At 51.2% G+C, this 24117-nt stretch overlaps 1 long non-coding RNA gene across 6 annotated transcripts in view; it reads right to left on the bottom strand.

Moving 5' to 3' along the window:
* Positions 1-20685, bottom strand: part of LOC105611592 (uncharacterized) — a 28078-nt gene extending 7393 nt beyond the window's left edge. For 2 of the 6 annotated variants that reach the window (XR_009599699.1, XR_009599697.1), the window contains exons 1-6: positions 20581-20685; positions 18697-18783; positions 18017-18143; positions 4487-4737; positions 2204-2371; positions 1567-1849 (exon numbers count right to left, since the gene is read on the bottom strand). This is a non-coding gene — a long non-coding RNA (uncharacterized LOC105611592). Of the gene's footprint in view, position 1; positions 1850-2203; positions 2372-4486; positions 4738-18016; positions 18144-18696; positions 18784-19459; positions 20429-20580 lie in introns of those variants that run through there. The other 4 variants (XR_003588322.2, XR_006058933.1, XR_009599698.1 and 1 more) reach the window with 4 other exon arrangements.
* Between the last annotated feature and the right edge of the window lie 3432 nt (positions 20686-24117).

Raw genomic sequence — 24117 nt, 5'->3', positions numbered from 1 at the left:
CTGCAAATGCAGATATAAAATTTATTATTAGGGACACAGCGTAGCAACAAGCGGGAGAGCACACAGAGGAATGGCTAAGACAGAAGCAAGGCAGGGGGACGGTGTGGGTGTCCCCAGCGAGGGAGAGCGCAGCAAAGAGGCAGCCATTTATGGCAGTCAGTCATTTAGGGCAGTTCTTCCGGGTCTTTGTCATCCTTCAGGCCGATTACCTGGTTTCTCATCCCACACCTGACCGGCCCCGGGACCCTCCCCTGGGCACACACTCAGCCCTCAGGCAGGATGGACCGCGCAGTGAAGGCTCCTGGGAGGAGCAGGACGCACATGGCCTGGCACCCTCCCCTGAGTTCTGACCCGAGAGCCTTCCTGCGCATGTGCAGCGGCCCCCGCGTCCCAGAAGTCTCGGGCAGAGATCCCCGAGCCCTTTATCACACAGGCTGCCGCCCTCTCCCCGTCCTCGCCATGACTATTACCTTAAGGTGTTTATAAGGGACGAACGCTGGCTAGTTACTCTCTGCTGTTACTTCCACTTCAGAGGGCAAACAGGAGGCTGACTGCAAATGCCTAGACTGAAGCCCACCTCTCCCTTCTCTCAGAAATGCTAACAGTTGTAAGCATCCAGCCTGAAGCCCACTTCTTCACGTCCCATGAAATGCAAACAAGAGGCCAGTTATAAATGTCTAATCTAGAGCCCATCTATCCCGTACATCTATCCCCTACATCAATAATACACCACAAAATGAGACTCGGGTCTGCCGGAAGTCAGATTCACCACCACTGTGGTCCCAGCTGGTTCCATCCGGCTTTGTTCGCAGCTTCCTCTCTTCTCTCTAGACCACTGACCTTAAAGACTTTCGTTACATCCTGTGAAAGGGGTGAACAAGGTTAAAGGGTTGAGAACAAGGACACCCCTGCTAAAGGAGGGTCCAGATGCTGCTACAGCACCCTCGATCATTTCCTGAGAATCCTGCAGGGCGGGGGGCATTCAGGCCGCAGGTCAGGCTTGCTCTAGAGGCTCACGTGGGGAGGAGGGGCACAGCAACGGGCTCCGCCTGCAAACCCCAGAACCACTCACAGATCAGCTCCAGAACCGCTCCTGTAGTGGCAAAAGGGGCGCCCCCTACTAGACCTGGCGGAAGGGGCGGGGTCTGCGGGGCCACCTCACCTCGGGACCTGCTGGGAGGCTCCCAGCTCCCACAGGCCGGGTGCTCACAGCTGAGACGCGCCTCAGGGCGCAGTGGGGCTGCCCGGGGGAGGGGTCCTGAGCCGGTCACTCACCACCTTCCCGCCCCGTCCCTCGAGGGTGTCTGGGTGTCTCTTTCCCCCAGCGATGAAGGGCGGAACCCTGACAGTCACCCCCACCCTGTCCCCTCAGGAAAGCGCACTAAAGACTTGGCACCCGGCTGGAGGCTGGGCACATGGTGGTGTCCGCCCACAGCCTCCAAAACGCCAGTGCCAGCAGGGGAGCCAGCGCTCAGCATGAACCTCATGGTGGGTGCAGACAGCACAGGCGCAGGGGGCTGCCCCTAGTGGGCAGGAGGCTTTAGAGCAGGACAGGGAGCTACCCACCAGCTGCAGGAGCTTCCTGGGGCGGTGGAGACAAACGACCACACACAGATGCTTGGAGCAACAGAAGCCTGCCCCTGGTCAGTCCTGGAGACCAGATGTCTGAGGTCAGGGTGTCCCAGCACAGCGCTCCCTCCAGAGGCTCTCCCAGGCTCCTTCCTGCCTTTTCCAGTTTTGGGGGGTCCAGGCATCCCCAGAGCCCACAGTGTTTCAATGTGTTCAAAGTGGTTTGTGAAGTTTTATGCTGGAGGTTTCTCGCTGGACAATGCTCCACGTCCAGGCAGACCTGTTTAAGTTGACCGAGATCAAACAGAGACATTAACAGATCGACATTACACCACGCAGGCGACAGACGACATACCCAAAATACCCAGCTCACGTGCTGAAAACCATCGCGTTAACTTGGTTAGCCACTTTGATGTTTGGGCCTGCAGCCCTCCACCCTCAGGCCTCAGATTCCAGAGTGTACCTTTCACAGGAGAGACTGATTTCCTGCTTCCAAGGAGACAGACGGGAGATGGAACCCTTAACCTCAGCCCTGAATTATGCCCTTTAACATGCTGCTGGGGACGGGAGGAGACTGGCCCATCTCCAGGACCTGCAGTGGTCTGTTTTTCCTTTACACTCTCACTGGCCTCACCTGTTAACTAGGATGCGGGTCGAAGTGATTCTTTGTGTGCTCACAATTTTCTCCCTTCAGAAGCCACATGGAGCCATCAGAAAAACTGAATTTCAGAAGATATAGCTGATCAGAAATCCAATGTTCATTATTCAGAATTGTTTACATTTTTCCTGGAGCAAATAGTTACTAGAACCACAAAGTGAACAATAAGAGTCAATACCTCGAGAACATAACATTTACCATGGACTCACCTGGGCTTCAGAGAAGGCGATGGCGCCCACTCCAGTGCTCCTGCCTGGAGAATCCCAGGGACAGGGGAGCCTGGTGGGCTGCAGCCCATGGGGTCCCTAAGAGTCGGACACGACTGAGCGACTTCACTTTCACTTTTCACTTTCATGCATTGGAGAAGAAAATGGCAACCCACTCCAGTGTTCTTGCCTGGAGAATCCCAGGGACAGAGGAGCCTAGTGGGCTGCCATCTGTGGGGTTGCACAGAGTCGGACACGACTGAAGTGACTTAGCAGCAGCAGCACCTGGGCTTTATGTATTTACACACCAAGGTGAGCGTCCGGCCTGCCCCTCAGTGTGGGCAGCGAAACCTTCCCCTGAGCTCCCCAGGTTGCGTGAGACATAGGGGCACTTTCTCTGCACTCATCGCACACTGGGCTGGGCATCAGGAGCTCACAGGTGCTGAGACTCCCGACGCTCTGCCCCACGTGTGCTGCCGACCCAGGTCTGTGCTTCCTGCACCGCCTGTGTGCTCTGGCTCGCTCAGCCCTCTGCGACCCCACGGACTGTGGTCCGCCAGGCTACTCTGTCAGCGGGGTTTCCCAGGCAGGAACACTGGAGTGGGTTGCCATTTCCTTCTCCAGGGGATCTTCCCGACCCAGGCAAGAGGAGTTAGGACGTGTCTTGTGGATCAAGGGTAAGGCAGAACGCCAAAGCTTTGGGTGTCTGGTGTTTCTCCTGGCCCAGTTCAGTCGCTCAGGCGTGGCCGACTCTTTGCGACCCTGTGGACTGCAGCACACCAGGCCTCCCTGTCCATCACCAACTCCGGAGCTTGCTCAAACTCATGGCCATTGAGTTGGTGATGCCGTCCAACCATCTCATCCTCTGTCACCCCCTTCTCCTGCTGCCTTCAATCTTTCCCAGCATCAGGGCCTTTTCCAATGAGTCAGAAATCAAAGGATTTCACTCTAATTGACAGTCCACATATAGGATTTTCCCTGAGGCTCTGCTTGTCCATGGAACCAGAGTTGAGCACGAAGAACTGCTGCCACCTTGTGGCTACATCCAGTAGAACAACTTTAAAACCAGTTCTCAAGGAGTCTTACTATTCAAAAGGCCTGTGGTGGTTTAGTAGCTCAGTCGTGTCCAGCTCTTTGAGACCCCATGCACTGTGGCCCGCCAGGCTCTTCTGTCCATGGGGCTTTCCAGGCAAGAATACTGGAGTGGGTTGCCATTTCCTTCTCCAGAGTAACTTCCCGACCCGGAGATCGAAGCCGGGTCTCCCTCATAGCAGGCAGATTCTTTACCAACTAAGCCACCAGGGAAGCCTAGTTTTATTCAAAAGGCCTGAGAGGCTGTAAATGACACCCGCCCTTCAAGTAACATCCCTAGGAAAATCATCAAAAAAAGAACTCAAACCAATTTCAAGAGGCACGTCCTACTCACACTGTTCAAAGTCCAAGAGCGCGTGGAAGCACACTCCACGTGGAAGGGAAAGGGAAGTCGCTCGGTTGTGTCCGACTCTTCGCGACCCCACGGACTGCAGCCTACCCGGCTCCTCCGCCCATGGGATTTTCCAGGCTGGAGGACTGGAGTGACTACCTCCTAAAACGAGGCCAGTCACACCCACCACGGCGAATCACCTTATACTGCTCAGAAACACCGGGATCAGAAAGATCTACTGAAACTAAGTCCCACAGAGGGCTTAGAGAAAAGAAATCCTCCTTTCCTCCTTGTTGGTATGCAAACATGTACAGGAAATACGCAAAGCAGCATAGGGATTTCTTTTAGAAAAAAAAAAAATAATATATTGCCCTTATTTTTCTAACCCAAGTTATTAGAACTACGACCCAGCTTTTGAAATGTACTAATCAAGTACTTAGATACGCAAGGCTCAAAGAGACAGACAGTCCATAGTTTTGACATTTACTCAGAAGAAAATAAAATATAAATTTCAGCGCTACCACCTCACAGCTGTCAGAATGGCCATCATTAAAAAGTCAGCAAATAAATGCTGGAGCAGCTGTGGAGAACAAGGAGCCACGTGTAACTGGCCAGTGACGGGGGGCTTACCGGCGAGTGTCTTCGTGGCGTGTCTAAGCGCGTGCTGAGCGGCGCTGCGGTCGCTCTAGGTGCTGGCACGATGCCTGTTTCTCCATGTCTTCTCCATATGCTCCTTCTGAGACTCTGGTCCATCGCACACCGTCACAGGGCCTTCATATAGCTTCCTATACTATCCAGGGGGCTCCCTCACAGCTCAGCCGGCAAAGAGTCTGCCTGCAATGCGGGAGACCTGGGTTTGAGTCCTGGGTCGGGAAGATCCCCTAGAGAAGGAAATAGCACCCCACTTCAGTATCCTTGCCTGGAGACTCCCGTGAAATGAGGGGCCTGGCGGGCTCTTCTGTCCACGGGGCCACAAGAGTTGGACACAACTTGGCAGCTAAACCACCGCCGCCACACTGCACACAAGGTCCTGGTGGCGCCTTTCACGTGCAGTAGCGTGCATCTGCTAAGAAGCCCAAGCTCCGAATTAACCCCCGCCTTTGCCCTTCCGTGACCCCCGCCTTTGCCCTTCGGTGACCCCCGCCTTTGCCCTTCGGTGACCCCCGCCTTTTCCCTTCGGTGACCCCCGCGTTTCCCTTCGGTGACCCCCGCCTTTGCCCTTGGTGACCCGCGCCTTTGCCCTTCGGTGACCCCCGCCTTTGCCCTTGGTGACCCCCGCCTTTTCCCTTCGGTGCCCCCCGCCTTTTCCCTTGGGTGCCCCCCGCCTTTCCCTTGGTGACCACATGCTCGTCCCTATTCCTGCAAGTCTGCCTCAGCTCCATGGCTGAGCTCACTAGCATCATCGTTTCAACGTCCATTCCACGTATGACTGATGCCGCAGCACACGTGTTGTTCTCTGACTTCACTTAGCCTGAGAGTCTCCAGGCCCCTCTCCATGTGGCTGTAAAAGGCGTTACTCCATCCTACTCTACGGCTCAGTAATAGTCCACTGTGTGTATGTGGTTGTCTGTGCATGGAAACACATAAACAGACTATTTATCTGAAGCGTGCAAGAGTCTGCTTGCGATGCTGCAGACCTGGGTTAGATTCCTGGGTCGGAAAGATCCCTGGAGAAGAAAACGGCAACCCACTCCAGTATTCCTGCCTGGAGAATCCCATGGACAGAGGAGCCTGGCAGGCCACAGTCCGTAGGGTCGCAAGAGTGGGACGTGAGTCAGCACTCTCTTTCTCTCTCTCCTTCTTTCCCGAGGGTTTGATTAAACAGACTACTTGCCCGGAACGGGCGTGTGTGCCTATGAACGCCATCGCTCTCTGTCCTGTGACCATTCAACCAATAGCATGCAACGGTTCCTGACGTCAGCATACAATACTCAGTGTCAGCCAGAAGCTGCTTGACACCCACAGTCCAGTCCAGTTCAGGCTCTCAGGCGTGTCCGGCAGCACGCCCAGCCCCCCTGTCCATCACCAACTCCCGGAGTTCACTCAAACGCACGTCCACTGAATCGGTGACGCCATCCAACCATGTCATCCTGTCGTCCCCTTCTCTTCCCACCTTCAACCTTTCCCAGCATCAGGGTCTTTTCAAATGAGTCAGTTCTTCACATCAGGTGGCCAAATTATCCATAGCAGACTCCCAAAACTCCCCAAAATTAAAAAATAGCAATTGCATGAAACCACTTGTGTGAGCATGGTGGGTTAGGCCTAAGCTCATCGTGATGTCTTATTTAAGGGGGAAAGTAGATGATTTTACGTGAGATGGCCCTGAAGTAAGGACCAGATATCACATACAGTTCATTTATAGAAATCCACAGGGAGCATGGGCCAGAAATTAAGAGGCATATTTGGGGGCAAATGGACATGGACTTCCCACATCTCCATAACTAAGCTCTGATTATCAGCAATGCTAAGCATGTCGACCACAGATGATCTGGCTTAATATGCTACATGTGACAGATACACGCGGCTCTCACAGAGCATCAGTGACTCCAGCGACCCTGTAAAAGCGAATACCAGCTGGGATCTAGAGTGGATTGGGCTGTTCAATGTCTTCTGCAATTTCAACTGGCTGATATCCATACTTATACACATCAGATCACTCATGATTTTACATATCATGTAATGAATATTTAAATTAGAATTACCACGGTTTATTAAACTACTATAATAAACCATAGTACTGTACTTATATATGTAGAAGGGATATAATTCTCCAAGCAAACAGTACTGTTTGCTTTTATGGCCTCAATTTTGAATGCTTGTGTGCTACTTAATGACAGTGTTCATGTCCTGTAAGCAAATTGTTCGGGAAACAGTTTAAGCTGAATTTCAACTTCCTGTGCTGATGGGAGAGCTAGAGCACCTTCCTTGAGTCTTAAGGAGATACATCACTCTCCATCTCTGACAAAGACTCTTACACTTCGGCAGGTCACTTTTAATAATGCTTATTAGTGCTGTAACAACGAGATCTACAACACAGTATAGAACAGATGCTAGTTCTCCACCGCTAATAAATCGGTGATCGATAGAGTCTCTTCCAACTCGGGCGTGTCAATAGGCCCACTGCTGCTGCTGCTCAGTCGCTTCAGTCGTGTCCGACTCTGTGCGACCCCACAGATGGCAGCCCACCAGGCTCCCCCGTCCCTGGGGTTCTCCAGGCAAGAACCCTGGAGTGGGTTGCCATTTCCTTCTCCAATGCATGCAAGTGAAAAAGTCAAAGTGAAGTCGCTAATGTCGTGTCCAACTCTTAGGGACCCCATGGACTTCAGCCCACCAGGCTCCTCTGCCCATGGGATTTTCCAGGCAAGAGCACTGGAGTGGGGTGCCATTGCCTTCTCCCTGCTGCTGCTGCTGCTGCTGCTGAGTCACTTCAGTCGTGTCCAACTCTGTGCAACCCCATAGACAGCAGCCCACCAGGCTCCCCCATCCCTGGGATTCTCCAGGCAAGAACACTGGAGTGGGTTGCCATTCCCTTCTCCAATGCATGCAAGTGAAAAGTGAAAGTGAAGTCGCTCAGTCATGTCTGACTCTTCACGACCCCATGGACTGCAGCCCACCAGGCTCCTCTGCCCATGGGATTTTCCAGGCAAGAGTACTGGAGTAGGGTGCCATTGCCTTCTCCCTACTGGGAATCAAAAAAAGATGAGCTGAGGGGCGTCAATGTCGCACTTTATTGTTCTGATATACAGACTACTGGGATGACTGCCAAATGGCATTTGGGAGCATTAGAGACAATACACCCACTTAGTGTGGACAGACCACAGAACAGCATATGCAAATTACGAGCATTAGTTCAGTTTGATGTGAAGGTGGAGTGTTGAAGGAGTTAGACGGCGTATAATTTGCTGGGTTTCCTAGAGGGTCAGATGAGAATACTATTAGAATTATTAAGACTGTTGATGAGAACAGAGCAACCAAGGGATCCTCAACTTTGTAGTTCGGATGAAATGAGATTTTGCTAGAACTGGATGAGATTCCTGTTGGATTACTAGACTCTGTTTCATGAAAGATTAGTAATCGACTGCTAAAACTGCAATTTATTAAAAAAAAAGTGAAAAAAGAAAGGGAGGATAAAACGGAAGGCAAAGAATCGAATGAGGACCGGAATCCTCCGCTGATCCTGTTGAACAACTTAGTGCCAATGGGAGGAATGGCTAAAAGAAAGCCTGACAAACCTGTTTCTCCTCAAAAGGACATTTAGACTCATTGCGACAGGAACACACGGACACTATGGCTATTGAAGAAACAGTGAGGTGACTCTAATGTTCACAATTCTGATACAGTGTAAAATTCACATGGCAGGCTTCTTGCTACATGAATAAAAGAAAGAACATGGAACCTCCATTTCCATGTAAGTGACAAATAATCTAGAGACTGTTCACATATTGGTACATATGACTTGTACTTCATGTACAATGTGTTGCTAGAAATAAATCTGTTGTGATTTTATTTGCAAAAGTAAACAAATGCAAAGCAAACAATGGGAATTTCGTTATGATATTTGATGGGGACGGCAGATCAATAAGTGCACTGTTAACAATTATGATTAACATCTTGAATTTTCAAATGTTCATCATTACTGTTCTTACAGTCAAAATACAATGATTTTTCCTTTCAATGCCATGTTTCAATTCCAAGTAAGAATATTGATGACATTCATTGTATTGTTAGTTTTATGAGGTCTTTTCCAAAATCTTCATAAATTTGTAGTAGGTTTGGATTTATTAACATGGTAGAACTGTTTGCGTTATCCTAACGAATTTTGATGAGTGATCTGGGGGACTAATTTTTTTTAATATATAGGGTAACTGTTAGTAGCTTTGGGTAATGCAACAGCTACGGCAGTATGCTGACGTTTAAATTAAAAATTGTCTTGGGTGTATTCCCTTTCTGTAATGATGGAAATACAGATTAAAGTCACAAAGCAATGTCTGTTCACATTCACTAAACAATTAGAATCAAGATCAAATGTTAACAGCAATGCAGAATATCAGAAGCCATACACTTTGCTTGTGGGCACGGAAACCAGTAGACTAGATGAGCGATGGTTTGGCACTTCCTCGGGAAGATGAAAATGCGCTTACTGTTTATTTCACCAACTCTACTCTTGGATATCCATGTCAATAACTGAAAACAGCTGTTCAAACAACTGGTATACAACTATTCCTAGCAACATTGTTCACAGTAGCCCAAAGGTAGACGAAAGGTTGTTGCTGAGCTATGAATGACGCCAGGATTCTTGGCCTCCAGAGAGGAATTCAATCCTGGGCCAGTGACGAGGCTTGCTCACTCAGAGCTTCTGTGTAATATAGTTTTGAAAGTGAAGTGAAAGTGAAGTCGCTCAGTCGTGTCCGACTCTTCGCAACTCCATGGACTGCAGCTCCTCTGCCCATGGGATTCTCCAGGCCAGAGTACTGGAGTGGGCAGTCTTTCCCTTCTCCAGAGGATCTTCCCAGCCCAGGGATCGAACCGGGGCCTCCCGCCTTGCAGGGGATCCTTCACCAGCTGAGCCCCAGGGGCGCCCAAGACCTGACATTTGCAGTCTGCCTCCTCCTGTCACTTAAGAGAGAAAGCGTCGGGCACGTGCAGCCCATTTCCTCCGTTTGGAGACCCCTGGCCTTCCTGCCAGTTACCCTCTCGGTCCCCCTTTTCTTTTAGGAGGATTATGTCGCCTAAGCAAAGGGGCACCATCTCTGAATTGGTGAGGCAACATACTCTCCTAACCCTCATATTCAGGGTCTCTGATCCAGGGGCCCCTGGCAGTAGTTGGAGGAGTAGCTGGAGGAAGCTGCGCAGTGGCAGGAGTTTGAGCAACCATTTGTAACTTAAAAGCTTTCATGCACCTAGAAACAAATCCAGCTACACAGTTACAGATGCAGGGCGCAAACAGCGAGAACAGAACAATCCGCAACGGTAAAAGTCACATTACGCCCATAGCTGAGGCACAAAGTGTTACACCAGCCCACTTTACAACTGTGAGATGTCATCAGATGAAGAAGAGGCATCGCATATGATTGTGGTTGCCAAAGGTATTCGCAGACTTAGAGAAAGTCTTTTCCTTGAAGTGGAGACGTCCACCAGGGAAGCCTTCCACCGATGAAGAGGGGAGTGCTCCGCAGACCCAGCAGTTAGGCCGACTGCGGAAGGCAGCGTAGGAGCGAGCCCAGGACAGGAAGGCGCTGTCTTGAGGGTCAAACGGCCGACTCAGGACTTTTGGAGTCAGCAGAAGGAGATTACCAGGCCCATCTGAACAGCACAAAGTCCCAGCATAGAAAGGAAACACATAGAATGCCATCACTTAGTTCTGGCCAGGGTGCCGCCTCTCTCCTCGAGTGTGATGCACCCACGAATCAGTTCCTGGCACCCTGACAGCTGTGAGAGAAGAAAGAACAACCTGGTAAGGGCCTGCCCGGAGGGGCTCGAGGGCTGCGCCCCAGACCCCAGTGTTTTTATGAGGACCTCGGCTCCCGGCTCAAATAGAGGCCTGCTTGACTCAGAGACTGGGTCAGAAGTCACCTCTCGGAGTTCCTTTAATGCCTGTTGAAAAGCTGAGAGCTGAGTTACATAATTAGTTAATTCCAATGCTTCAGGGTCTATAACAACGTCTGTGCATAAGAAAGGCCTTCCATAAATACATTCAAAGGGAGACAGTCCCTCCTTTGGGGGCCAGTTCAAGCCCTCATTAAGGCTAAGGGTAGAACTTTAAGCCAACTGGTCCTGAGTCTCTTGAGTTGATTTGCGCAGAGGTCTCTTAATAATGTCATTACCTTTTCCAACCTTTCCTGAGGATTGGGGCCTCCAGGAACAGGGTACGTGATATTCTATTCCTAGAGCTTTTGACAATTCCTGAGTTACAGCAGTTTTAAAGGCGGAGCCATTGTCACTCTGAAGACTCTGTGGCAGCCCAAACCTGGGGATAATTTCAAGGATTAAAATTCTTATAACCTCCTTAGCCTGTTCACTAGGACAGAGAAAAGTTTCAATCCATCCAGTAAAAGTATCCACCCAAACTTGGAAGCAAGAATGTCCATTTGCTTTTGGCATATGAGTAAAGTCAATTTTCCAGGGTATTTTCCTCTCTAGGGTATTTTCCACTTCATTGTCACCCAGATTTTGCTAGTTTTCCAGTCTTTGGGTAATTTTTCTAACAAACCTCACATCTTTTGATAATGCTCTTTAAAGTTTTCATTATATTTTTATCTTCAAACAAACGAGAAGCCATCTGCTAAGTACTTTCAACACCTAAATGAAAACTCTGGTGTAAACCCTTAAGAATTTTCCACTGAACACTTTCAGGAGTTATTAATCGTCCATCCTCGGACTGTAACCATCCTTTATCAGTGATCGTGGCTCCTCTTGTCTCATGTCTAATTCTTCCTCAGTATATTGTGGTTTTTCCTGCTCCACAGGACCTGTCCAGATCAAATGCGTCTGCAGTGAAGGGGTTTCGTCAAGCGCCGCTTTTCTGGCTTGACGGTCAGCCAGCTGGTTACCTTCAGCTACTTAACTCCCATCCCTGCTGTGCCCTTTGCAACGCACAGCAGTTGTAAGTCTCTCAATCTCTCTGAAATACTTAATAGGTTCTCCTGTTGCCGTTTTAAACTGTCTTTCTTTCCATATTGCACCATGAGCATGTAAAGTCAAACAAGCATACTTAGAATCCGTGTAGATATTTACTTGGTGCTCTCTGCTTAACTCTGGAGCTCGGGTCAGAGCCACCAGCTCCGCTGACTGAGCGCTCGTTCGCTGGGGGAGGGATTTTGCTTCTAAAACCTGTTTATAGCTGTCACCATGGCATAACCCGCTTCCCATCCCACACCAAGGAACTGCCATCTGTAAATATTTTCATGTCAGGATTGTCTAATGGGGTCTTCCCGAGCTGCATAGTTTAAAGTTAGAAATGGGGATTGTCCCCAGAAGTGATCAGGCGTCTCATTTTCCTTCTCAGGAAGGAAAGTGGCAGGATTTAAGTTCCCACAAACTTTAAGGTTAGCTATTGGTCCTTCTAACAACAGTGACTGATATTTAAGAAGCCAAATGTCTGTCACTCAAATATTAACTTCAGAGTTTAAGATTCTACTCCTGTAGGCTGCTGGTGAGGTCCTCAGGGTTGTGTCAAAACTCCCAAGGCCGTACCTTTTCTTTCAGTGTCAAACAAATTAAAGTCTGACCCTGTAGGCGAGCTCAAGCAGGAGCTTGCTGGAGAGCAGTCTGAAGAGCCTTAAAGCCTTGTATCTGGAGACCACACCAGTCTGTCGGTTTGGGCCTGCTGAGTTTCAGTTATAAGTTCCTATAAAAGCCAGCAAGCTCCCCACAACCCAGGATCCGAAGGCGACAGTAGCCGTGATTCCCAAAAAGCCTCTCAGTTGTCTTAAAGTCATAGGCAGGGGATGAGTTAGAATAGGCTCAATTTTAGAAAGCACATTGAGAAATATGTGGCTCGTTTAGGGATTTCAGACAATAGAGCATAAATAAGGATGAGGCACCGCGGGGTATGAAGGAACCGCAGCCTCATTCATTACTGGTAAATCTTGAGCTAGTCTCCCCTTACCATTTGACTTCTTCATACCCAAAATAGGAGTGCTGCGTGAGCTGCTGCAGGAAATCAGTAGTCCCTGCGCCTTTAAATTCTTGCTGGTGGGTTTTAACCCTTCCTTAACCTCAGTTTCAGTGGGTGCTGCTTTTGATGTGGAAATAAGTGCAGGTCTTTGCGCTTAACAACTACAGGAGTAGCATTTTGCGCTTGACCCACAGATTTTCCATCAGCCCACATTCTAGGACTTACATTTTGTTCAGTTAATGGGAGAGAAAGGGAGGGCACCATATTCATGAAAACAGGCATGGACCTTGCTCAGCATATCCCTCCCCATAAGGGGTGAGGGAGACTGGCAGGATCAGAAACTCGTGTGATAATAGCACAGAGTCCCAGCTGCAGCTTAGAGACGACTGAAATACTGGCGCTTGGCTCGTCCTGATGGTCCCACTGTAGAAGCGGATCGGGCAGAAAGTGGGCCGGGGCTTCGCGAGCACAGAGTAAGTTGGCCCAGTGTGCAAAAGGAAATCGATGGATTTGCCCCCAGGGGTTCCTCAGATGTAATTAGCAAGGCAGCTTGTGTGGGGACCCCCGGGCACCTTCAGTCCTGGTTTTCCTGAAACCTAGGTCCCTGAAACCTATGCCTCTGGGGGCAGCCTTTACTCCAGTGTGGTCCCTTGCAGACCAGACCCGGAGCCGGGGGTGGTTAGACACCTGAGGACAATCCCACTTGAGGTGCCCCTCCTTTCCACAGTAATAGCAAGCCCATCCCTTTGCACCTGGGTCCCTCCGGAAATTTTTCTCAGGCTGTTTAAGAACGGTTCTGACAGACATAACAAGGGCTTCCCCCTGTTCCCTTATCTTTCTCTGCCTTTCTTTCTTTCCTCATATTCCCTGCTGTAATTGACTGTTCGAGCCAGAGGCAACAGATGATCTGAAGACTGCTTTGGTCCGTACGCCTGTTCTAATACTGGGGCCGGCTGAGTGAGAATCTACCTTTTAATCTGTCTGCCTGTCACTCTCCCCTCTTCACTTCCAGGATCAACCCTAGCGAGTCTGCGATGGGCTTCCCTCAGTCTATCTGGGAATTTACCGGGAGCTTCCCTCTCCTCCTGCTCTGTGTCTGCCAATTCGGCAGAGGTTAAAGTCTTGGCACGCGCTTGCCTGAGTCCTTCAAGAACACCTCTGACAAAACGACTCTGACCCCATCTTCCTTTAGCCGCGCTGTAGTCCCAGTCTGGTTCTGCAGTTGGGACCGCCTGATTCCCAGTGGGGAGAGCGGCTATTACCAAGCCGTTCATCTCCAAAGCAATAGCTTTCCCCAAAACTCGAGTTTTTGAGTGGGGAGTCAGCATTTGTCACATGATATATATCAGTTCAGATCAGTCGCTCAGTCGTGTCCGACTCTTTGTGACCCCATGGACCACAGCATGTCAGGCCTCCCTGTCCCTCACCAACTCCCGGAGTTTACTAAAACTCATGTCCATTGAGTCGGTGATGCCATCCAACCATCTCATCTTCTGTCGTCCCCTTCTCCTCCCGCCTTCAATCTTTCCCAGCATCAGGTGGCCAAAGTTTTGGAGTTTCAGCTTCGACATCAGTCCTTCCAATGAATATTCCTGACTCATCTCCTTTAGGATGGACTGGTTGGATCTCCTTGCAGTCCAAGGGACTCTCACGAGTCTTCTCAAATACCACAGTTCAAAAGCATCAGTTCTTCGGTGCTCAGCTTTCCTTATAGTCCAACTCTCACATCCATACATGACTACTGGAAAAACTATAGCCTTGACTAGACAGACCTCTGTTGGCAAAGTAATATCTCTGCATTTTAATACGCTGCCTAGGTTGGTCATAACTTTTCTCCCAAAGAGTAAGTGTCTTTTTAATTCCATGGCTGCAGTCACCATCTGCAGTGATTTTGGAGCCCAAAAAAATAAAGTCTGACACTGTTTCCACTGTTTCCCCATCTATTTTCCATGAAGTGATGGGACCAGATGCTATGATCTTTGTTTTCTGAACGTTGAGCGTTAAGCCAACTTTTTCACTCTCCTCTTTCACTTTCATCAAAAGGCTTTTTAGGATATTCTTTTGTATCTACTCAATATTTAACAAGACAGCTTACAAAAATAACCGATGTTATTTCTGACTTTAAGCCATGATTTGAAGCATTAACTTGGGCAGCTGACTGAGTTACACTCAACCAGGAAAGTCCCTGACAGGGGCCCACCCAGCCCTGAGACTACAAAGATGAGCCTCAGCCAGGCTCCTGAGCTGGAGACAACTTCCCACTGGGCCCTGGAGCCTTCCACTCAGGACAGGAAAGGCACTGCTTAGATGAATCGGGTCAGTAGAGGAAATGGGGTGGGTGGGGTGGGGAGAACAGGTTCTACTGCCAGGCCTTTTAAGACCAGAAGCTGAGGACATTTCTGCTGCGACAGCGAACCCACCAGGGCTGCTTTCGGCAGACTCCCAGCAGGAACTGCCACCTCTGAGCCTCTGCACACTGCTCTTCAGACTCGAGTGAGCAACTCTCAACTCTAACCCTGCCCTCCGCTTCCTTCCTTTGAAGCTCAAGGCTGATCTCTCCTAACAAGCGGGTGTGAACATAACAGCCCACGCCCGGGCTTTCTGTAGCATCTGTGACTGTATCATTGAGGTCAACCTAGTGATACCCATGAGGACCTCCGAGAGTGCCAGACACCTGGAGCAAATGCTAAAATCACTCACTGCAAAAATGCCTACTCTTGAGACCTCCATTATTTCAATCATTTAAAAATGCAGCTGGCAAAAGTAAATTGTGGTGAATTACGGTCTCTAGGACGATATGCTCTGTGCACTAAATGTGCTTGGAGGTTTTCATTTCCTGAGGTTGGGGTCCCTTCCTCTGGTGGTGTCAGTTACCCTGCCACACGCCAAGTCTGAGAACCTCTGCCACCCATGTGGCACCATTCTCGAGGGAATTCCAGGACGGCACAGAGTGGGACACCTGGGTCTTTTTTGTGGCAAACTGTTCCAACTGAAGCTCTGCCCACAGAGGCTGCCCTTTCGGCATTCTAGACCGAAGGCTCAGTTTATGTGCAACAAAATCAAGCCGCGTGACGCTTTTTAAAATGTCTCCCCTATACACACAAACAGACACACACGTGTACAGAAGGGCCCAGACACAAGGACACACAGACACCGTTAACAGTCATCTGGGAGAGGAACCGGGTCAGACCTGAGAGGGCCACTCACCTTCCTACCCTAAGCATTCTTCTGCCTCAACTCCGCACGCTTGCTCTCTCGACCCTCACAGGCTGTGGTTAGACCATCCTCTCCTAACTAACACACGGTGAGACTAGATACCAGCTGTGGACTCAAAGACTAGATAAAGCAGTTCACACACATCACCTCATTAATAATTCCAGCCAATAAAGCTAGCGTGAGGCCATCATTATTCCCACTACACACCCGAGGAAATGGAGGCTTAGAGAGGTCAAGTACTTTGTCCAAAGGCACCCAGCTAGTAAGTACAAGGACCAGCTACGTTCGGCTCAAGTATCTTTGACTTAGAAGTTCATGCTTCTAACCAGCATCCTGTGCCCCAGAGATTCTCTGTTGGTTTTTGTTGTCTAGTCGCTCCGGTGTGTCCCACTCTTTGCAACCCCATGGACTGTAGCCCACCAAGCTCCTCTGTCCTTGGGGTTCTCCAGGCAAGAATACTGGAGTGGGCTACCATTTCCTTCTCCAGAGGATCTTTCTGACCCAGGGATCGATCCCATTTCTTCCGCATTGGCAGGTGGATTCTTTACCACTCAGCCATCTGGGAAGCCCTCAGAGGTTCTCAGTTGAGGGCAATTCTGCCCCAGGAGACACATGGCCTCCTCTGGAGGCGTTTCCATTTGTCACAGCTGGAGGTAGACAGGGGCTGCTGGCACCTGCAGGCAGAGGCCCGGAGTACTGCTCAGCACCCTGAAGTGCACGAGACAGCCCCACGACAAAGACTCACCAAGCCCCAAACGGCACCACGTCAGAGCTGAGAAACTGCTCTACTAGAAAAGGACAGAAAGACAGAGAGACAGTCTCTGACCTAAACTCTCATAGTTCAGGCCACAGTTCACCACGTTCACGTGCCATGTTACACACAGACACCAACGAAACCATCACGTGTCCTCTCGTGATCAACAGCACGCCAAACCCTCGCCGCACCGGAGGTCTCTCTAACCCCACTGGCTGAGCATCCATCCATTCCAGTGTTTACTGAGCACCAGCTCCGTGCCAGGAAATGACCCACACAGTGGGAATACCTGGGGAGACAAGGCCCCGTGCCTGCACGTGAGCTGCTTGTGGCCTCCCAGGCAGACAGGCGAGGAAACCCGTAACATCACAGGGGGTAAGAACGTACTGCTAGGCCATAGAAGGATGCTAGGAAGCCACGGAGGAGGAGCCCAAAATCAGCTGAGGAGCGGGTGGGAAGGGTGGCTAGGACTGGGAGAAAGTTTCCCAGAAGCATTTGAGCTTGAAGGAGTTAATCAGGCAGAGGGAATCCTTTCCTTCCCAAAGGACCCCTCACCAGCCCTTTCAGAGGAGAGCCTCTGAGAATCCGGACAGACCACTTTAATCAGAAAGCTTGGTGGAGCTCCTGAGAAACACGGGGAGCGCACAGAGCAGTCCCTGATCCTCTGAGTCCAACCTGGACAAGCTGCCTCAAGACGGACAGCTCACAGCCTGGCCTCCCCAAGGTTTGGGCCTTCTGTGACTGCAGTTCGAACCAGTCTCTCTGGCTTCGAACCATCCCGCACGGTGCAGCAGGAGGGCACCGACACGCTCACAGCAGGCCCTGTGAGCCGCATGCTTGATTTCCTGTCACACTCAAAGCAATTCTCCAGAGTCAACACTGCTGCCGCTGTTTCACAGATGAGGAACCTAAGAAGCAACAAGGGAGAGACTGGCCCTCGGACAGAGAGCCTCTAACCAGGGAAGCAGAGATACACACCCGGCCCCAGAGCCTCGCGGCCCGATCTGCGGGGGCCTAGCGCACTCCGAAGCACGTGGTGTGCAGCGGCTCTTCACCAGCTCACAGAGCCGTGCAACATCCGGCATCCTCCTGTGCTCCACACGCTTCTGCACAGGCCTCTGGCGTTTCCCGCTGCGCTGTGAGTCCACACGTGCTCAGCCGTGTCCGACCCTTTGTGGCCCCATGGACTGTAATCTGCTGGGCTCCTCTGCCCATGGGATTTCCCAGGCAAGATTCGGGAGTGGGTTGCCGTTTCCTCCTACACAGTCACTCCTGCGTCTCCTGCGTTGGCAGCTGGATTCTTTACCACTGAGCCGCCTGGGAAGCCCATACCATGCTTACCATGTGGCTAAGGGCTCCTTGACCCCAGGACCCAGCTCCCTGACCTCCACAGCCTGAGCCTCAGTGCAGTGTCTGACACACCAGGCACAGAAAGCACTGTGTGAGCAAGCCTGGGCTCGCTGGGCCAAGCGACACAAACAACCCAAAGCCAGAGGGGCCGGCCTTCGGGGCCCAGAGGCCCGGGACACACCCCACCCTGTGTCACCAGTGAGTGGCCTTCCCTCAGGCCTACCATCAGAGTCAGCAATCCAGTCGCGCTGGGGACAGAACGGGTTCTCTCAGCCAGCTTTCCCTCCAGCACTGGAACAGTCGTGACTCCTCCTTTGGTTGTACACCAGAGGCGGCGGTTTGGGGACACACTGTACAAAAATATGCATTTAAACACTAGAACCCTAAAAGGAAAGGGCATGTGCTCCCTACTCTTTCTCTCACTGCCATACGGAGTGCACACACAACGGCAGGCACCAGAGCAGCCTGCTCGGTCCATGAGACGGGAGCCTGGGTCTGAGCAAGGAGAGCTACGCCATCAACGGAACCTTGCTTCTGGATCACTTCACAGAACAGAGCAAGCTGCCCTGACCAGTTCTGGACTGCACACTTCCAGACTGATAAGGGGCAGGAATAAACTTTTACTTCCTTTCAGTCACTGTATTTTGGAGCATTTTAGACTAGACTGTACTTAATTAAAACAAGGTGTGACCACTGCCCAGGGATTAACCTAGCAAGACCTTTGTCAGCAAAAGGACAACATCACCATTCTCCTAAGCAAACTACCAGGATTTTGTCATTACTGAACACTTGTAAAGAAAAGGTTGTCTTGAAAAGGTGAGTTGAATCATGGTGAGCCTAGAGACGAAGGACAAACAAACCGACCTCCTGGTTTGTTTCATCTTTGAGTCTTAACAGACATACCTCAGATTTCCAAGAAGCCCAGGCTACTCTGTTCCGATGGCTTGTCCAGGGAAACTCCCGCTTGACTCTCCCCCTCCAGCGCATTACCTGAATCAAAGACCAAGTGGAGAATCTGAAGAGAACCGGTAGGATTCTAAGAGCTGCTCTGTGTCCCCCGAACACAGGCAAATGCAGAGCACTGGGCGCAGAGCCTGGCGCCACAAAGCCAGTGCTCAGACGCGCCACGCCGGACTGTGACGTCGCTGCTGCACGCCAGGGCCTGTGCTGGGCAGCTGGGACACAAAGGTGGACTCATCCAGTCCCACCCGCTACGCTCAGGAAAGCCTGCTGACCAACGACAGCACAAGGTTGATAAGCAAAAGCAACGAGGCTGTGCCCAAGTAGTCTTCCAGCACTAGCATCCTCTGGGATGTCCCAGACCCTGAGCTTCTCGCTCCAGACCCTCACCCAGGTGACACACCCCTTCCCACAACTGTAGAGACCTTTGATGGATGCTAGATCACCACGGGACAGCTCCATCTGAATGTTTTACAGGCATTTACTACAGACATACTCAAAACAAACTGTATCTTTCCTCCTTAAACGCCCTCCCCATCCTGTTCCCTATCCCACTGAGCAGCATCACATCCACCAGTCAAAAACTCGGAGCCAAGCCTGACCTCTCCCGCAGCCTCTAAATCCCCCATCTAAGTCATCACCAACTTTGGTCATCTCTCCCCACCTTCTGCCTCTAATCCAACTCAAGGCCATAGTCATCTCTTACCTCCACAGTTCTGATAGCCTCTTCATGGGCCTCCAGGCCCATTCCCTTTAATCTAGTCTTCACCAGAGTGACCTTTGTAATCCACAAATCTCATTCTCACATGTGTAGTCATTAACCCCAAACTGCAAGTCCACAGCTAGGTTCAAAAGCCTCCCTAGGGGAGACTGCACTACAGGACCGGTGGTTGGGGATCTAAGGACACCTCATGCCCCATGCCTGCTTCCCCTCCCCAAATCAAGCCTGAGGACCAGACCGCAGACTAGCCTCTTTCAGCTCTGTCCCCCCGCAGCTTTCTCACACATTCCATCTTCAACTGAGAACACTCTTCCCCTTTTCTGCCCGCAGTCCCCAAGCATCCTTCAGTTCTGTTTCCTGGGGAACAGAAGCCTTCCTGGATTCGCCTAAATGGAATGAGGCGCCTCCATTCAGTGTTTCCAGAGCAAGAGCTTTTCTGCTTTTCTTCCATCCTATCAGAACTGTCTACCTTTCTGGATGTCTCCCACGTGAGGTTCTGAGCTCTGGGTGGTGGTGATGATACGAAAAATAACAGCAACAAGCACACACAGCATTTACTTTGTGCCAGCAAGCCTTCTCAGCACTTGACACCTGTTATCTCATTTAACCGTTATAATCGTTTTAGGAGGCAGATTTCATTCTCAACTCTCTTTAAGGATGCGGAAACGGAGGCAGGAGGCGAGGGACCAACGTGCCTAAGAACACAGTTGGCAAGCACCAAGGCAGGATCCAAACCCGGCGGCTTGGCTCCACAGCCTGCACTCTGTAACCACGACGCCGGTCTGGGTCGCTCTCTCCACCCTCAGAACCCACGAGGAGCTGGGCCACCGCTGGCGGAGCGAACGAGAGAAGGATGGTCCCGCAGGCGCAGCATCGGGCTCCACCACGACCAGCCCCCCCAGGCCCTCGCAGGCCTGTGTCCTCGGCCCCGCCCGGCGGGCAGCGCCCCGCACGCTCGTGTTGGGCGGGGACCCCTCAGTCCGGGTCCGGTCCCAGTCCACCGCCCTCCCCTCCCACACACAGCCGTCCCCGGCGGCCCCCCGCGCCGCATCCGCTGCCGCCTGCGCCCGACTCCTGGGACGCCCCCGGCCCCAGTGCTTGCTCACCCTCACCCGCCGCGGCCCGGGCCCCACCGCAGCAGAGGGCGTCACGGCCGCAAGAAGGCGGGACGGCACTTCAGGGCAGACCGAGGGCGCCGCCATGTTAGAGTCGGGCGGAACGAACCGCGCTGGCTTCCCGGCGCAACTTCGGGCGCATGCGCAGCGCCCGCCCTTGGAGCAGCTCGCGGACAGGCGCATGCGCCTAGTAATCCAGTTCAGTCCAGTTCAGTCGCTCAGTCGTGTCCGATTCTTTGCGACCCCAGGAACTGCAGCACGCCAGGCGTCCCTATTCATCACCAATCGCTGGAGTCTATCCAAACACATGTCCATCGAGTCGGAGAGGCCATCCAACCATCTCATCCGCTGTCGTCCCCTTCTCCTCCTGCCCTCAATCTTTCCCAGCATCAGGGTCTTCTCAAATGAGTCCGCTCTTCGCAGCAGGTGGCCAAAGTATTGGAGTTACAGCTTCGACGTCAGTCCTTCCAATGAACACCCAGGACTGATCTCCTTTAGGATGGACTGGTTGGATCTCCTTGCAGTCCAAGGGACTCTCAAGAGTCTTCTGCAAACCCACAGTTCAAAAGCATCCATTCTTCCACTTAGAATTGTTCTCGTTGTAACCCTTCCTTGGGTTAGGAAGGGTTCAACCGTTCCTTGAAACTTCTACGCTTCAAACATAAAAGTAACAGCTTTTACGTGTTCAGAGCTTCCTGTGTGCCAGGCACTGTGTCAACCGCTTTACGTGCATTATCTCGTCCTCTCACCATCATACGATATTTTTCTTCCACTTTGAAGAAGGGAAAACGGAGTTTCAGGGTAAATGAATTGCCCTTTGTCACTCATCTTACAAGTGGTGAAGCAGAGATGTGAACCTAGTTGTGGCTTCAAAGCTGTAGAACCACAGTTACATTTTTCTATCTCCTGAGCTAAACATTGCCCCTTTACCTGTTTAGGGGATGTCCAGGGTTAGCCTGTGTGTCAGTGAGGGTGCCTGAAAATAAAAGCTTGCAGACTTCACCTGCGCCTCCGCGGTGTCTTTCCAGCTTTTCAGCACCACCAGGCCATTGCCTTTTCTACTTCCTAATAGTTCCTAACAGTTCTCCTTTCTTCATTTTTGACCCTGTTTATTTTCATGATCCATAGCTTTAACAACACCCTTGCAAAAACCCTGATCTCCTTTGCTTTCTTGTCTTTTTGTTACGTGGATTTTGTAAGAATTTCAACCCTGGATCAATCCAACTGCTCCTTTTTCCCTTTGCCAACACCTAAAGAGCCAAGCACAGCTGGAGAAAGTACCCAGTGGGGCAGCCTGTTCTCTACAAACTCATGACTGCCAGCCTTCAGAGGGACTTCAACAAATGTCAGTCTGGCCAGTTCACTGCTCCTCTCTTCACAATAGCTAGAGAAACTACAACACTCAGCAACAGTTGATGTCACCCTTTCTTTTACAGGAAAATATTAATATTACCAAATCTGATAGGAAACCTCTTGTCTTCCCAATACTAAACATGTAAGTTTCTAATTCTGAGTCTATCTGTGTTGGATGTAGTCAATTGAGACTTGCCCTCCATTCCTTTCAGAATCTAAAAAGTTAAACGTTTTATTTCCCAGACTCAGTAGCAGTTGGAATCCCAGGTACAGGTAGGTTCTGCCAGTAGGTAAGATTTGGAAGCCATTGGCCTGCTGAGGTTGGCCGAGTTTTGCTGGCAAGAAAGCTCATGCAAGTGCGGGCTGCTGCAGCGGGCAGCACATTGCAGCCTGTCTGCAGCTTCCTGAGTGTTCCGAAGCATCTGTGAGATGGGGGCCGCCTAACTCAGCGCTCTGGTGCCTGGAAACCAGCGTCTAGCCCCAAATCTAGACCCACGGACCCTCGCTGTGGTGATGGTTGCTTTTTCAAGTCTTAGAAATCACGTTTCCTTTTTAATGCTTACTTGTGTGCATTTCTTTGGCTGTGCTGGATCTCCACGGCTGCTGGACTTTCTGTCCTTGCGGGAAGCAGGGGCTGCTCTCCGCTGCGGTGCTCGAGCTTCTCACTGAGGCGGCTTCTCTGGTTGGGCGCTCAGGCTCCAGGGCTCGCGGGCTTCCGTAGCGCGGCCTTCGGGCTCTGCAGCGCAGGCTTGGCAGCCCTGACGCCCGAGCTTAGTCACCCTGAGGCCTGGACATCGCGCTTATCTCTACCTTTCACCCCATGACAGCAAAAAGAACCCAGTTACAGAAATTAATCAAAGGCCGAAAAGATGATGCAATTGAGAAGATGAAAATGAATAAACAAATAGTTTTTTTTTTTTTAATCCATCTAAACCCCAGAGGGAATAGAATAAAACGACTTACCTTTCCCCAAAGGTGCTCCAAGTAGGGTGGACGGCTCAGCCCGAGTCTGCTCAGTTGACGCTGGGAGCCCTAAAAGGAAACTCAGGTATGAAAACTAACTCTGGCAGAAAATGATCTGGAAGCCCCCACCAACTTGACCAAGGAGCTACACTTGGGACCCACACGGAACATCAAGTTTGAAGTTGCTCTGCATTCCAAAGGACTCCAAGGTAAAAGGAAGAAAAAAAAAGTAAGGTCAAGTTTGTGGGAGGGAGGGGGAATTAACACTGAAAAAAGGACACCTGAAGACTCACTGCATCCTGGACAAACCTCAGATGTTAGGCAGATGCCACCTCCTAAGTTCCCATGTGGTACGACCGTGGATCACAAAGAGGCAGAGCTCAGGCAGGGAGGGGGCCAGCGGGTGCAGGGCTTCCTGGGGTGAGACTATTCCACAGTCTGCTGGGTGCCCGTGGACCATGCACTTGAAGCAGGTGGACCGTCTCATAGTTGAGGACACCCACCAGAGAGGCAGCCAAAGGAAAGACACCTCCTACATGTCCAGGGAGGGCAGGTGGAGCCAGATCTCCAGCCCCAGCCCGAAGGAGGACCAGCAGAGCCCATAGGTGTCCCAGGGCTGTCCATCGGACCCACCAGAGAGTCAGCCTCAACGCCCAGCTCTGCCCTACAATGGGCATTTTCTCTCCCCTGAAAATCGGAGCATTTACTGAATCTTGTTTTATCCTTGGATTACATATCACTCCATTTTCCTAGGTTTGCATTGCAAGTTACAAAAAGCACCACTTCTGCAAAAGCAGGTATTCATGCTACAGCCTTGGGTTTTTAACTCTCACCTGCTGTATCCTGAGTACATGGGCAAAACTCGGGGCTCACTGTCCCACTACTGACCACCAACCTGCCCACGTCAGCAGGCCTTCCAGCCTTCTGTTCCCTTAGTGCACAGAGACCCCGCCTTCCTCCAGCCCCACCACCTCCTGCTTTACTGGCCAAGGGCTGACTTGGGGGAGCCAACACAGTGCCAAGCACAGCCATGTCTTGCCCCTTGGAACTGCATCTAGAAGGCAGGAATCCCACCCAAGCGAAGCCAGTAAACCAGGAAGCGGGCCTCCCAGAGCCTCGTGAAGGGCACCAACAGGGGAGCCTAAGGGGGTGACTTCCCAACCATGGGCACAACCGTCCCCTGGACCAAATGCTCCAGTGGGCATTGGACAG

This window comes from Ovis aries, chromosome 2 (genome assembly GCF_016772045.2).
Source record: "Ovis aries strain OAR_USU_Benz2616 breed Rambouillet chromosome 2, ARS-UI_Ramb_v3.0, whole genome shotgun sequence".
Lineage (NCBI taxonomy): Eukaryota > Metazoa > Chordata > Mammalia > Artiodactyla > Bovidae > Ovis > Ovis aries.
This window is presented reverse-complemented; position numbering and strand designations above follow the sequence as displayed.